The sequence below is a fragment of the Bison bison genome, unplaced genomic scaffold, assembly GCF_000754665.1.
Source record: "Bison bison bison isolate TAMUID 2011002044 unplaced genomic scaffold, Bison_UMD1.0 scf7180017864218, whole genome shotgun sequence".
Classification (NCBI taxonomy): domain Eukaryota; kingdom Metazoa; phylum Chordata; class Mammalia; order Artiodactyla; family Bovidae; genus Bison; species Bison bison.
The window spans coordinates 3,902,821-3,918,519 of NW_011494790.1; the positions used below are offsets into that span (position 1 = coordinate 3,902,821).

Genomic DNA, 15,699 nt, shown 5'->3' on the forward strand with positions numbered 1-15,699 from the left:
ATTTATTTTTTAATGAAGGATAATTGCTTTACAGAATTTTGTGGTTTTCTGTCTTACATCAACAAGAATCAGCCATAGGTACATCCATGTTCCCTCCCTCCCGGAACTCCCTCCCATCTCCCTCCCCAACCCACGCTTCAGCTTATCTCAGAGCCCCTGTTTGAGTTCCCTGAGTCATACAGCAAATTCCTATTGGCTATCTGTTTTATATATGGTATTGTAAATTTCTATGTTATGCTCTCCATACATCTCCCCTTCTCCCTCCCTTCCTCCTACAGTGTCCCACAGGTCTGTTCTGTATGTCTGAAGTAAGTCAGAAAGAGAAATATAAATATCGTATACTGACACATATATATGGAATCTGAAGAGATGGCACTGATGAATTTCTTTTCAGGGCAGCAATGGAGAATGTTGAGTTTTTAAGTCAGCTTTTTCACTCTCCTTTTTCATCTTCATCAAGAGGCTCTTTAGTTCCTCTTCACTCTCTGCCATTAGAGTGTCATCAGCATATCTGAAGTTGTTGGTATTTCTCCTGGCACTCTTGATTCCGGCTTGTGATTCATCCAGCCTGGCATTTTGCCTAATGTACTCTGCATGTATGTTAAATAAGTAGGATGACAAAATACAGCCTTGCCATACTCCTTTCCCAATTTGGAACCAGTCAGTTATTCCACGTCCAGTCCTAACTGTTGCTTCTTGACCCATATACAGGTTTCTCAGGAGACAGGTAAGTTGGCCTGGTACTCCCATCTCTTGTTACGAATCTTCCAGAGTTTGTTGTGACCCACAAATTCAAAGGCTTTAGCATAGTCAATGAAACAGACGTAGATGTTTTTCTGGAATTCCCTTGCTTTCTCCATGATCCAGGGAATGTTGGCAATTTGATGTCTAGTTTTTCTTTCACTTTAGCAGTATATATTTAAAGTTCTTCCATGTCTTTTCATATTTTTTATAGCGCGTTTCTTTTTAACAATGAATAATGTTCCATTGTCTAAATGTAGTATAGTTTATTTATCCATTTACCTACTAAAGGGTATCTTGGTCGCTTCCAAGTTTTGACAGTTACAATTAAAGGTACTATAAAGCTCTATGTGTAGGTTTTTGTGTAGACATATGTTTCTGGATAAATACCAAGGAACAAGATTGCTGTATTGTATGGTAAGAGTACGTTTATTTTTGTAAGAAATTGCCAAACTATCTTCCAGAGTGGTTGTTTCATTTTGTATTCCCACCAGCAATGAATAGGATTCCCTGCTCTATGTCTTCAGCAGTATTTGGTGTTGTGTTTTGGACTTTGGCCATTGTGCTAAGTGTGGTGGTGGTTTAGTTGCTAAGTCGTGTTGACCCTTGGGACCCCATGGACTGTAGCCTACCAGGCTCCTCTGTCCATGGGATTTCCCAGGCAAGAATACTGGAGTGGGTTGCCATTTCCTTTTCCAGAGGATCTTCCTAACCCAGGAATCGAACCCAGGTCTTCCGCATTGCAGGGATTCTTTACCGACTGAGCTGTGGAGTAGTATCCAGTTGTTGCATTAATTTGCAATCCCCTAATGACCTGTGATGTTGATCACCAGAGCTTCCCTGGTGGCTCAGCTGGTAAAGAATCTGAAATGCAGGAGACCTGGGTCCAATCCCTGAGTTGGGAAGATCCATGAAGAAGGGAATGGCTACCCTCTCCACTGTTCTTGCCTAGAGAATTCCATGGACAGAAGAGCCTGGCAGGCTGCAGTCCACGGGGTCGCAAAGCGTTGGGCACAACTGAGCAACTAGCACTTTCACTTTCTTTTTACCTTTCTCAATGACCTGTGATGTTGATCATCATCTTGCATGCTATTTGCCATCTATGTATTTATGTTGGCAAGGTGGATACTAAGGTTTTTTGCTCACTTTTTAATTAGCAAACAAATTAAAAATTTTCTAGTTGTTGAGTTTTATGAGTTCTTTGTATATTTTGAGTAACAGTTCTCTATCAGATGTATCTTGGGCAAATATTTTCTCCTAGTTTGTAGCTTGTCTTCTCATTCACTTGACATCGTGTTTCATAGAAGTGTTTTAATTTTAATGAAGTCCAGCTTATACATTTTTTTCCCATAGATCACACCTTTGATACTGTATCTAAAATATCCACTGTCATGTAGGTTTTCTCCTATGTTATCTCCTAGGCATTTTATACTTTTTACATTAGGTCTATGGTCAGTTTTGAGTTAATTTTTGTGAAGGGTGTAAGGTCTGTCTAGATTCAGTTTTGGGGGTGGTTTTTTTTTTTTTTTTGCTTGTGGAGTGTTTATGTTTTCATAGACTTTCTGTTTTGAGATATCTTCAGGGTTACTTTAATGTGAAATCTCATCATTTCTTTTAAAACCACTTGTTAAGTATACTTTTAGCCAATTACCAGTTATTCAGATTAATCAGTAAGATTACACAAAATATCTGACAATCAGTAAGTATACATCCTTTTTATGGTTTTTTGTTTTTGCTGTTCTACTGATAGTGGACTTCCCATCTGGCACAGTGGTAAAAAGAAAAATCCACCTGCCAATGCAGGAGATGCAAGAGATGCAGGTTCGGTCCCTGGGTTGGGAAGATGCCCTGGAGTAGGAAATGGCAACCCCCTCCAATATTCTTGCCTGGAAAATCCCATGGACAGAGGAATTTGGCAGGTTACAGTCCATGGGGTTGTAGAGTCAGATATGACTGAGCACACACATACATACACACTGGTAGTAGGAGATTAAGGTGGCTCTGGATCCCACCAATTCATTCTTAAAGCAAATATTTACATGTGCTGCATTTCAGGCACCCTGCTATCTTCCCTTATTCAAACCTCCCAAGAGCATCATAAGACTCTAAGGTTAGAGAGCAACTGTGGTGGATTTATTTCTAACTCTATCAGATAGGTTAGTATTACTTTCATCCTATAAATGAAGAAACTGAGGATCAAACGGATCATTTGTCCAAGATCACACAGTAATAAATAGTGAAGCTGTCAGTCACACTTAAGAGCCCATCCTGCCTCCAGAACACCAGCTCCTCTCAACAGTCATTTGAACATGAAGTAATAATCTGCAGGATGAGAAGAAATCATAATAATTAGTAGGATGAGTAGGACTTTCAGAGACTTTTGATTCCAAATAATAATATCTGTCTTCTGGAGCTGGTTACAGAGTATATTACCCATTCTCATCTTTAGAATACTTTCCACGTTCCTTTAAAAAAAAATACATTCATGGAGGCTGTCTGTAATGCCATATATTGAATCATTTCCTAATTATACAGTGGTCTGTTAAATTATAGCACCTGGTTCAAATCCCTCCTGTCACAATGACTGCAGCAAGAGGCCTCTCTTGCAAGCCTCAGTTTCTTCACCTGTAAAATAGAGATGACAATACATACCTCAGAGTTATTATTAGAGTTAAATGAGCTAATTAATGTAAAGTAGTCAACAGAGTGCCTGACTCTTAGGAAATGCTCAGGAAATGTTAGGTGTGAGAGAAGGAGGGTGCATGGTACCAGGGTAGTATTGATAAAGCCTGCCAAATTACCCAGACAACACAAACTAAATAAACTGGCAAAATGTTAGTTATACAGTCCTCTCATTGTAATAACCTCAAAGAAAAAATAACATAAAGAAAAGGCAAATGTTCATTTACTTTTGTTATCTATGACCTAGAAGGAATGTAGACATAGTCATTAAATTGGCTAGTAGTGCTCAGTGGTTCTATTCTAAAATCTGTTGAGAAAAGGGGTAAGTATAGTCAAGCAGGTTCTTTAGATGAATCCAGATTATAAAATGCTTAATATTCTGAAGTCTGTCTGACAGACTTCAGCTAATGCAAATATGGCATTCATAGAAAAAGAGGAGGAGAGTGGGAATACACAATCATAGATTGTAGACTCTCTCCAGAAGCTTCCCCCCCTCCCCACAACGGACAGCATTTTGGAACAAAGAAAACTATATAGGCATAAACAGTTTACTTCTATTAAATAGTAAGTTTAAGGGACTTCCCTGGTGCTCCAGCGGCTAGGACTCCGAGCTCAGAGGGCAAGGGGCCCAGGTTCAGTCACTGGTCAGGGAACTAGATCCCACATGCTGCAACTAAGACCCAGTTTAGCCAAATAAATAATTTTTTTTTTTTTTTTTTTTAGTTTAAGGAGCAAGCAAAGGTCCTTGGGATTAGCACAATGTAGTTAAAAAGTCATTTCTCAATGGTAGTTTCAAACAGCAATAAAGCCTGTATAAAATGAGAGACTGGAAGTTGCCATCGTACACAGGCAATCGAGAAATTCTCAGCAAACCATATCTGAAGTTATATGATGCTTAAAGCAAGATAGGAAAACCCAAGTAGTAGGATTTCAGGCAAAATTTAAGGAAAGACTATACATAAATTGTACGTAGTCTTGTTTGTATTTCTCTAAAGGCAGTTTTAAACAATGTGTCATTTTCTTTCATAAGAAAGAGTTTTGTTGTTTGTTGTTCAGTCGATCTCAGTCATGTCTCTTTGTGACCCCATGGACAATGAATTATAAAACATTGAAAAAGAAAAGAAAAAATCGTTTTAATCTTATATCCCACAGGTAATCATCACTGTGCTTTTGTCTAGACTAAGAACACTTACTTTTTTATTATAAGCCTTTCATCAGTGAATAATCCAGTAGTTAAAATTTTGTGTATCCACTGTTATTTCTTAGGCTAAAGGAATTTAAACCGCTGAGCCAGGTATGCATTTTTTAATTTTAATTCAGGTATATTTTACAGATTAAAAAATTCACAGTTCTTATTGTTCATTTTTAGAATTTTAATAATTATATACAGCCATTGTAAACACCACCAGAACAAGCCAGAACACATACAATACCCCAGAAAGTTTCCTCACGCCCCTTTTCAGCCAGTCACCTCACCCAACCACTCTCTGATTTCTGTCAGCTCAGGTATGCCTTTGATGACACTTTTGCTGGACTGAATTCCAGAAAATTGAGTCATCTATGCCTTTACCGCAGTGTATGAAGTTGCTGGGTTCTCCATACTCTAGGTATTATTTATGTATGTGTTGTAGTATATCCCAGGAAACAGATACAGTCGCCTTTGCCAGTTTCTACTCTGCATTATTTTCTGTTTGTTTGTTTACTGGTAAAGTGAACTTGTTAAATATGTTAACTGGCCATTTATATTTCATTCTTGTTTTGGTGATGGTTAGTTGTATACTCTAAGATGATTATACATTTCTTATTGTTTTACAAAAGCTCTTAAATATTAAGAATGATATTATTTGCTTTAAATATTTTTACGAGTTTGTCATTGCCTTACAGTTTGTTTATAGAGGTTTTTGTTTTTGTTTTGAAGAGTTTTACATTTGCATTGCCAAATCTGCCAATCTTTTTCTCCGTGTTTTCTGCCCAGTTTCATCTTCAGGCCTTTAAAAATCCCAGGATTATAAATACCTAGTTGTATCTTTCTCGAGTAATTTTATGGTTTTATTTTTAATTTTACATCTTTAATCTATCTGGAATTGATTTAGTGTATTATAGTATGTTAATGTTACAACTTTTTTCCCTAAATTACTAATCACCACAATTGAATAGTCCTGTGTTTCCCCACCGACATTAAACATGTCCTTTATGATGTAATAGGTCTTACATACATTTTTGGATCAGCTTCATTATTGTACATGGATTTTTCTATCTATTCCTGTGTCAGTACCTCAATACTGTAGCAGTGTAATACTATTTAATATTTGGTAAGCAAATTGGACTTTATTGTTCAACATTTTATTTTTACTGTAAACGCTTAAACAGCTGGTTAGTGTGCTATGTTCTTATTTTGTTTTAGTTTACCACACCTGGAGAAACCTTAAGACAGTTGACCATGAAATCAGTAAAAAGCCCTCATTATTTAACAGGTGGCCACTACCTGAATTGTGGCCCTAGAGCCAAGAAGGAAGTAATCAATCCTAGGCAAACCCCCTTCCTTCAAAGTACTGGAAAAGATTGTGTGCGGAAAATAAGTAGTGTGAGGAATAAAAAGAACAAAATCTAGGATATTTGATTGCCATTTTCTATTATGGGTATATAAAAGTTTTTATGAGAAGTTTGATCGGAATTTTTCCATCTCCGTAGTGCTGAACAAAAGCACAAAGGCAGAGGGCAGACAGTTCTCACTCATGTTTATAAGGCGTGAACTCCAAGGGCATCTAGGGTGGCCATGCATAAACGCAAGTCACAGAGCCCACTTCCAAAGACATTAACTAATAATCTTTCTACCACCTGACATTTTGGATTATTAATACCCTTTTTCTTCTCTGGCACTAGTGGATAATCAAGTTACATATAATAATAATGTTCTGTCTTTGTGTTCAGATAGTTCACTTGACCAGGATAAATAAAACAGTGGGCTTGAGCTATTTTTCTAAGTAAACCATAGTAAGAAGTTAGCTTTTACTGAACATTTTCAAAACACCTTTTTTAAACCTGTAAGTTTGATATTGTTCTTAAGCCCAGATTCTATGGGAAGAATCTGAGACACAGAAAGGTTACATAACTTTGGTCAAGATCTCATAGCTAGGAAGTGGTAGATTTCAGAAATAGCCAATCATGTTTGACTCAGTGATTTGATTCTGTTTGTTTTCAAAAACATTACCTTGTTTGTGATTTTGTATTTCAATAATGCATATTTTTCATATTTCTAATAATGCAGTATTGTTTCAAACTGTAGTAACTAGGTCAGACAAGTGACTTCGGGACTTTAATTCTTGATCAAAAATTGTCTGACCACCTTTAGATCATGGAAAATGTTAAATTCATGGCCCTACTATTATAATCCCTATATTATTTGAAGAATTATAATTCAGAAGGTTACTCAAAATGTTGTTTAACTTGAACAAGAAGTACCTGTGATTTATCTGTAATTTTTCTTAAAAATATAAATAGAGTGGTTGATTATGGAGTTTGAAGTTAGACCTGATTTTGAATGCTACTTTGGAAGTTTACTAGCTGTGTGATCTTGGACAAATTATATATCCTTTCTTAGACTGTTCCTTAAAGTGTAAATTGGGTATCATAAGAGTACCTTCCTGATAGGTATATCTGTGGATTAAGTGAAATACTGGTAGCATGGTGTCTGGAACAATCAGTGCTCCAGAAAGTATTTTATTCTCATTCAGTGTTGTCCCTGATATTTTTAAGAATTCATTTGTCTATATTTGACTACTGTCAGTATATTGAGATGATGATTGGAATTTATAGCATTTCTATAATATTTGACAGTTTTTGTGACCTTTACCTAATTAGCCCACAAGTTACAGTGTTTAGTTTTTATTGTAATTCTTAATATTCTGAGAAAAAATTGAGATCTGATATTTTTATGGTAGACGGTACTACCTCATAAATGAAATGTCGGGGTTTTTTTCCCTTGATGCAAGTGCTGGAAAGAAATTAGGGGATGGGGTTTCACTGGTAAATACAATTTAAATATGAAGCAGAATGTCATTACTTTGGAGATTATACAATTATAAGCTCAGTGTAATGTGAATGTTTTCCTTCCATTTCTCCCTCTTAGCCAAGTTCTAAGGCGGTAATAAAATGAAGGGAGAAGGAATATGATTATAGACCAGGTTCCCTATTTAGTGTTCATTTTATACAAGACTATAAATAATGCTGCTGAAGACCAACATGGTTCTTTATAAATAAGTCTTTGTCAGAGTTGCTGACCCTGGAAAGGTGATTACTCAAATTGTAATAAGCCTTCTGTTCAATCCCTGAAGTTACCTCTTTTTCTGCCCTTTTCTTCTGGATGAAGAAGACTTTTCTGTGTTTACTCTTCTTTCATATCCGCTCTGAAATAAGTTTCTCTCACATTAGAGAAGTTTGCTTTGTTCATGGATTTGTCTTGACACAGGCAGATAGCCATGTACCACAGCTGCTTACCAGGCCTTTTTGATTGGGAAAGGCCATCTTCCCTATGTTTTATTAGTTCACAGACCATATATTAAAAGTTATTGGCAAGATGACACAAACAGATGGATAGATATACTATATTCTTGGCTTGGAAGAATCAATATTGTGAAAATGGCTATACTACCCAAAGTAATCTACAAATTCAGTGCAGTCTCTATCAAACTACCAATGACATTTTAGAACTAGAACAAAAACTTTTACAGTTTATCTGGAAACCCAAAAGACCCCAGATAGCCAAAGCAATCTTGAGAAAGAAAAATGGAACTGGAGGAATCAGCCTGCCTGACTTCAGACTATACTACACAGCTAAAGTCATCAAGATAGTGCAGTATGGTAGTAGCACAGAAACAGAAATATAGACCAATGGAACAAGATAGAAAGCCCAGAGATAAACCCACACACCTATGGGCACCTTATCTTTTACAAAGGCAAGAATACACAATGGAGAAAAGACAGCCTCTTCGATAAATGGTGCTGGGAAAACTGGACAGCTACATGCAAAAGAATGAAGCTAGGACACTTCCTAACACCATACACAAAAATAAACTCAAAATGAATTAAAGACTTAAATGTAAGGCCAGAAACTTAGAGGAAAATATAGGTAGTATGCTCTTCAATATGCATCACAACAAGATCCTCTAGGACCCATCTCAGAGAGTAATGGAAATAAAAACAAAAATAATTAAATGGGACCTAATTAAACTTAAAGCTTTTGCACAGCAAAGGAAACAATAAATAAGATTAAAAGACAACCCTCACAATGGGAGAAAACAATTGAAAATGAAACAACTGACAAAGGTTTAGTCTCCAAAATATACAAGCATCTCATATAACTCAATACCAGAAAAACAAACAACCCAATTAAAAAAGTGGGCTGAAGACCTAAATAGATATTTCTCCATAGAAGGCATACAGATGGCTAATAAAACACATGAAAAGATGCTCAACATCGCTCATTATTAGAAAAATGCAAATCAAAACTACAGTGAGGTATCACCTCACATTGGTCAGAATGGTCATCATCAAAAAATCTATACACAATAAATGCTGAAGAGGGTGTGGATAAAAGGGAACACTTTTGCACTGTTGATGGGAATGCAAATTGATCCAGCCACTGTGGAGAACAGTGTGGAGATTCCTTAAAAAGCTAGGAATGGAACTACCTTACTCCTTGGAAAGTTATGACCAACCTAGATAGCATATTCAAAAGCAGAGACATTACTTTGCCAACAAAGGTCCGTCTAGTCAAAGCTATGGTTTTTCCATTGGTCATGTATGGATGTGAGAGTTGGACTGTGAAGAAGGCTGAGCACTGAAGAATTGATGCTTTTGAACTGTGGTGTTGGAGAAGACTCTTGAGAGTCCCTTGGACTGCAAGGAGATCCAACCAGTCCATTCTGAAGGAGATCAGCCTTGGGATTTCTTTGGAAGGACTGATGCTAAAGCTGAAACTCCAATACTTTGGCCACCTCATGCGAAGAGTTGACTCATTGGAAAAGACTCTGATGCTGGGAGGGATTGGGGGCAGGAGGAGAAGGGGACGACAGAGGATGAAATGGCTGGATGGCATCACTGACTCGATGGACATGAGTTTGGGTGAACTCCGGGAGTTGGTGATGGATAGGGAGGCCTGGCGTGCTGCGATTCATGGTGTCGCACAGAGTTGGACACGACTGAGCAACTGAACTGAATGGAACTACCGTATGATCCAGCAGTCCCACTACTGGGCATATACCCTGAGGAAACCATAATTGAAGAAGATACATATACCACAGTGTTCATTGCAGCACTATTTACAATAGTGCTTGGAAGCAACCTGGATGTCTATCGACAGAAGAATGGATAAATAAGTTATGGTACATATACATAATGGAATATTATTCAGCCATAAAAAGGAATGCATTTGAGTCAGTTCTAATGAGGTGGATGAACGTAGATCCTATTACACATAGTGAAGTAAGTCATAAAGAGACATATTGAAATGTTAACACACACATATATATGTATGGAATGGCTCAGCAGGTAAAGAATCCTCCTGCAATGCAGGAGACGTAAAAGACATGGATTCAATCCCGGGTCAGGAAGATCCCCTGGAGAAGGAAATGGTAACCCACTCCAATATTCTTGCCTGGAAAATCCCATGGACAGAGGGGCCTGAGAGGCTATAGTCCAGAGGGTCACAGAGTCAGACAAAACTGAATACGTACCCATTGTGGAATCTAGAAAGATGGTACTGATGAACGTATCTGCAGGGAAGCCTTGGAGACAAGGACAATAAACAACAGATTTGTGGACACAGGGCAGGGAAGGAGACGGTGAGAAGAACTAAGAGAGTAGCATTGAAACATATACATTATCACATGTATAGATAAAAATTAGAGCCAGTGGAAATTTGCTCTATGATGCTGAAGCTCAAATCCGATGCTCTGTGACAACCTAGAGGCGTGGAATGGGGTGGGAAGGAGATTCAAGAGGAAGGGACGTGTGTATACCTGTGGCTGTTTCGTGTTGATGTATGGCAGAAGCCAACACAATATTGTAAAGCAGTTACCCTACAATTAAATAATTTTTTTAAAATTACTGCCTGAGCAGTTGGTCAAATCTCATGGCAAGTGTAAAAATACATATTACAGATTTATTCTGGAAAGCCTCTTAAGTCTTTCCACCTGTGTCCTATTGAGTGTGAAGCATGCTAGATAGTCCAGAAAGCCAAGAAACTGCATTCCCATGTTGCTGAATATATTTTAAAAGTTACATATTTTATATTTGCCTCAACAATATGCAGTATTTATTAAAGACACTCTATAATATTGTGGAATTTCTCTTTTTCAACTAAAGGAAAAATACATTTTTAAAGTCAGCTTTTCAGAATTCTAAACTAAAGGAGAAATACTAATATTCATTCAAAACTCAGAACAAAGGAAGTTTTCCCATGTGAACAATGAACAGCAAAAGAAAACCCACTGGCTTTCCCCCTTGTTTTCTTTTTCAAAGGCCAGCGCCTGTCTTCCTCTTGCTTGGTTTACCTAGTGTTCTGTTTTACTGTATTTTGCTTATTCCTGTTTTTCCTCCTATGGCAGTTTCCAAAACTCTTAGGTTTTGGACATTTCTATCTGCATTTTTCTATGCTTCCTTTAGTCACTGTTTCTCTATCCCTCTTTGAGTTTTCTTACATTTTTTTCCTCCTTGTTTTCTTGCTTTTTAGTCTTTTCTGTTTCTCAGGCATCTGTCTTGTGCCATCCTGCTCTGCTGTTCATAAAGAATGCTAGTGACCTCATTTTCCAGGAATTCTTTTTAAACATACATACTTTGGTCTTTGGACTCATTTATGTTTTGTCTGTCTCTTCCTATGAATTACTATGATCTCTATATACTTCATACTGAAAAAAAGATATTTTAAAAACTAGTACTTTTTAACCCTTTAACTTCTTAATCCCTATAGAAGCTTTGAACATTTGTGAAAATGAGAGCCATAAGTTGTTTGTAACTAGTGATGGCACTAAATCCTAAAAATAAAAAATTCATAAGGTTTTAACTTTAATTTTACATTTTGGAGTTAAAATGCAGAAATGAAATCATCTAATTGGTATTATCCAATTAATGTTTTTAAATTTATTCTAGAAATCATGTTGATCATATGTACTCTTGATATGATGTAATGATAATTGCACTTTACATCTTGGTCTTGGCCAACAAAGGTCCATCTAGTCAAAGCTATGGTTTTTTCAGTAGTCATGCCGTCAATGGGGTCACACAGAGTCGGGCACGACTGAAGCGATTTAGCAGCACCAGCATCTATGGATGTGAGAGTTGGACTATAAAGAAAGCTGAGTGCCGAAGAATTGATGCTTTTGAACTATGGTGTTGGAGAAGACTCTTGAGAGTCCCTTGGACTGCAAGGAGATCCAACCAGTCCATCCTAAAGGAGATCAGTCCTGGGCGTTCATTGGAAGGACTGATGTTGAAGCTGAAATTCCAATACTTTGGCCACCCGATGGGAAGAAATGACTCACTGGAAAAGACCCTGATGCTGGGAAAGATTGAAGGCAGGAGGAGAAGGGGACGACAGAGGATGAGATGATTGGATGGCATCACTGACTCGATAGACATGAGTTTGACCAAGCTCCAGGAGTTGGTGATGGACAGGGAAGCCTGGCCTGCTGCAGTCCATGGGGTCACAAAGTCACAAAGTTGTGTCAGATTTCTTCACTGCAAAGTTAATCTTTTTTTTTTCCCCCTGCTTTCCATGTTGAATCCTTTGGAAGCAAATTCACTATATGCAGTCCACACCAAGGAGTGAAGTTTACTTCCCTACTCTTTTTATTAAAATTTTTGTTTTCTAACTTGTTATTTCAGACTGAGTGACTGAACTGAACTGACTGAGAATCATGAGAAAATGTCAATATTTAAACAAAAATGCCTGTTATATTTTTAAGTGTCTAAAATGAACTGAGACTCAAAGAAAAAGATTTGTGATATCTGTGGTTGATAATTTCATTATTCCTTATATAACTAGTTTTAATTCATTTGATGCAAATCTAAAAGTTTGCAATTTTTATACTACTTGTACTTTCTTAAAGTTGTAATAAGTACCAAATGTTTGTTAGCATAGTTACCTAAATCCTCAACAAGTTATTTTAGTCTTTATTTTTTTTATAGAAGCAAAAGTACCTGTAAAAGTATTGGACATAATGAGACAGATTTCTAGGCATGAACTGGAAATCAGGCTTCAGTTGGTAAATAATCTCAATAGCTTTTCTTCAGTTGCTTATCTATAAAACGAAATGGAGGAAAACAAGTTACTTGCAGATCTAAGAAAATCCAAAGCTATCTACCAGCAGTCCTAAGCAATCAGTATTATTACCAGATATAAAATAAATACACAAAAATCAACTGTTTTTCTGAAATAACAAGTTAGAAAACAAAAATTTTAATAAAAAGAGTAGGTGAGTATAACTCTTCACTCCTTGGTGTGGACTGCATATAGTGAACTTGCTTCCAAAGAACTCAACATGGAAAGCAGGAAAATAAGAAAGATTCCAGTGGGGACATTGACAAGTACTACCTCAGCCATGTGGTCATGGTCAGCATCAGCATTGTAAATCATGTTGATAGTATGTACCCTTGATACGATGTAATGATAATTGCACTTTACTTGGTCTTTATCCCAGTAACTCAAAGCCCAGTCTTCTCATGAGACGAATCAGGCAAATTTCAGTGATGGGGCATCCTACAAAACATCCAACCAGTATCCCTGGAAATTGTCAAAATTTAAGAAACTTGAAATCATAAAGCAGCTTTTCCAACTACAATGCTATGAGATTAAAAATTGACTATATAAGGAAATAACTGCAAAAAATGCAAATGTGGAAGCTAAGCAATATCCTATTAAACCAATGGAGCATTGAAGAAATCAAAGAGGAAATCAAAAAATACCTGGAGACAAACGAAAATGGAAACATGATGATCCAAAACCTATGGGATGCAGCAAAAGCAGTTGTAAGAGTGAAGTTTATAGCAACACAAACTTACCTTAGAAACCAAAGAAAAATCCCAAACAACCAGCCTAAACTCACACCTAAAGCAAGGAGAAAAAGAACAAATGAGACCCAAAGTTAGTAGAAGGAAATAAATCATAAAGATCAGAGCAGAAATAAGTAGAAACTTAAAAAAATAGAAAGGATTTACAAAACTAAAAACCAGTTCTTTGAAAAGATAAAATTGATAAACCTTTAGCGGACTCATCAAGAAAAAAAGGGAGAGGGACCATATGAACAAAGCTAGAAATGAAAAAAAGTTATAACTGCCACCAAAGTAGTACAAAGGACCATAAATGACTGCTACAACCAACTATATGCAAATAAAATAGACAATCTAGAAGAAATGGGCAAATTCTTAGAAAGGTACAATCTCCCAAGATTAAACCAGGAAGAGATAGAATATGAACAGACCAAATTACAGGCACTGAAATTGAGTCTGTGGTTTTAAAACTCCCAATAAAAGTCCAGGACCCGATGGCTTCACAGGTGAATTCCATCAAACATTTAAAGAAGAGTTAATACCTATCCTTCTGAAACTGTTACTTAATCTGGAAAAGTGAAAGGCTTACAAACATTCAGTTAACACTTGAGCAATGTGGAGGTTTAAGGCACCCACCCTTCGTGCAGTTGAAAATCCACTTATAATTTATAGTTGCCCCTCCACATACCTGGTTTCTCTAAATAAGTGGCTCCATATCTGCACAATCAGCCAACTACAGATCAGATAGTGCTAAAGTATCTGCAAAAAATCTGCATATAAGTGGACTGTGCATTTCAAACCTATGCTGTTCAAGGGTCAACTGTAACTGCTAAAAAATTTGGAATTACCTTTTAATACTCAAGGAGAAAGGTGAATAAAGCCAGGTTTTTGGGTTACTGGCTATCCAGAAACGTGTTTATTTAGCATTTATTGAGGGCATCCTTCTTGTGAAGCCTTGGTGACTGTGCTGGTACAGAAGTCAATAAAACAGAGCTATCTTCAGTCTAGTGAGGGAGGCTGAACTAAAGATAGGTTCGGAAGAGGACCTTAACCCTCCTGAAAAAGAGCAGGAGAGGAATCATGGACTGGTTCTCAGAGGGATGATACCTCAGTTGAAGCAGGGAGAGAAGTATATCACCATACAGAGGTGGCAAGGAGGCAGGAGAGCAGGTTCTACAGAGGAACAGCAAGTAATTCGGGATGTCTGGAGCATAAGATGTGAAGATGACATAGTAGCTTAGAGAGGAACAAAAGCTGGGTCATCGAGGCTACGTAAGAAATTTGGGTTTTATTGCTTAGACAGTGGGAACAGGGCAGTTTTCGTGATTAAATCTGATTTTTGAAAAATATGTATATAATAGAAAAGACCTCCTGGATATCATCAACCACAGGGCACTCCTTAGTAATTTGGATGGCTGAGAGGAGACTGCCAGACGTCCGCCCTACAGGGTCAGCCGGGGCCTGTGGCACTGCAGACATCCACTCTCTCAGGGTCAGGCCGGGGCCTGTGGCACTGCAGACATCCACTCTCTCAGGGTCAGCCGGGGCCTGTGGCACTGCAGACATCCACTCTCTCAGGGTCAGGCCGGGGCCTGTGGCACTGCAGACATCCACTCTCTCAGGGTCAGGCCGGGGCCCTTGGCTCTTGCTCCTCTTGGACCTCCAGCCCAATGGAGGTCCTCATTTTAGGAGGACTATGGAGAAATTGGGACTAATTTCAGAGAGGAGTGAGAAAAGGCAATAAAGGCATAAAAACTTCCAGTGAAAATTAACTGCCCCCTTAAAAAAAAAAAAGCAAATGTTCACCTCACAGAGAAGTCCCTTTTCCCAAAGAGGCTCTCATATGGCCCAAGACATTTTGGGAACCTCTTTTCTAATGGCATTAAAGGCCAGCCTGGGAGCTGCACATATTATCGTTCTTGGCTCTTCATAGCTGCCTTTTCTTTTTTCTTTTATTTTTTCCAAGTGTGGGTTTATTTCAAAATTATGTAGATTTATATATTATTTTTTATTACATACAATAAAGCGGTTTAGCTTAAAGTAAAAGCTTTCACATTTAAAGTTTTTATGTTAAAAAGATATTTTCAAAATGTAGACCCTTAAAAACCACCAAAAAAGCTGAATATATCTTGCAGCGTAGGTTTATCCTTAAATATTCACATCTCAAATGCTGTTTAGAAAAAAGATTTTAAAACTGGCTAAAAATCATTTACACTTGGCAATGATTAA

General features: G+C 37.4%; 1 protein-coding gene across 3 annotated transcripts in view; it reads left to right on the plus strand.

Moving 5' to 3' along the window:
- The window catches only part of CWC27 (CWC27 spliceosome-associated protein homolog (S. cerevisiae)), a 266,077-nt gene that overhangs the window by 232,659 nt on the left and 17,719 nt on the right, over positions 1–15,699 (plus strand). The gene's annotated exons all lie outside the window — the stretch shown is intronic.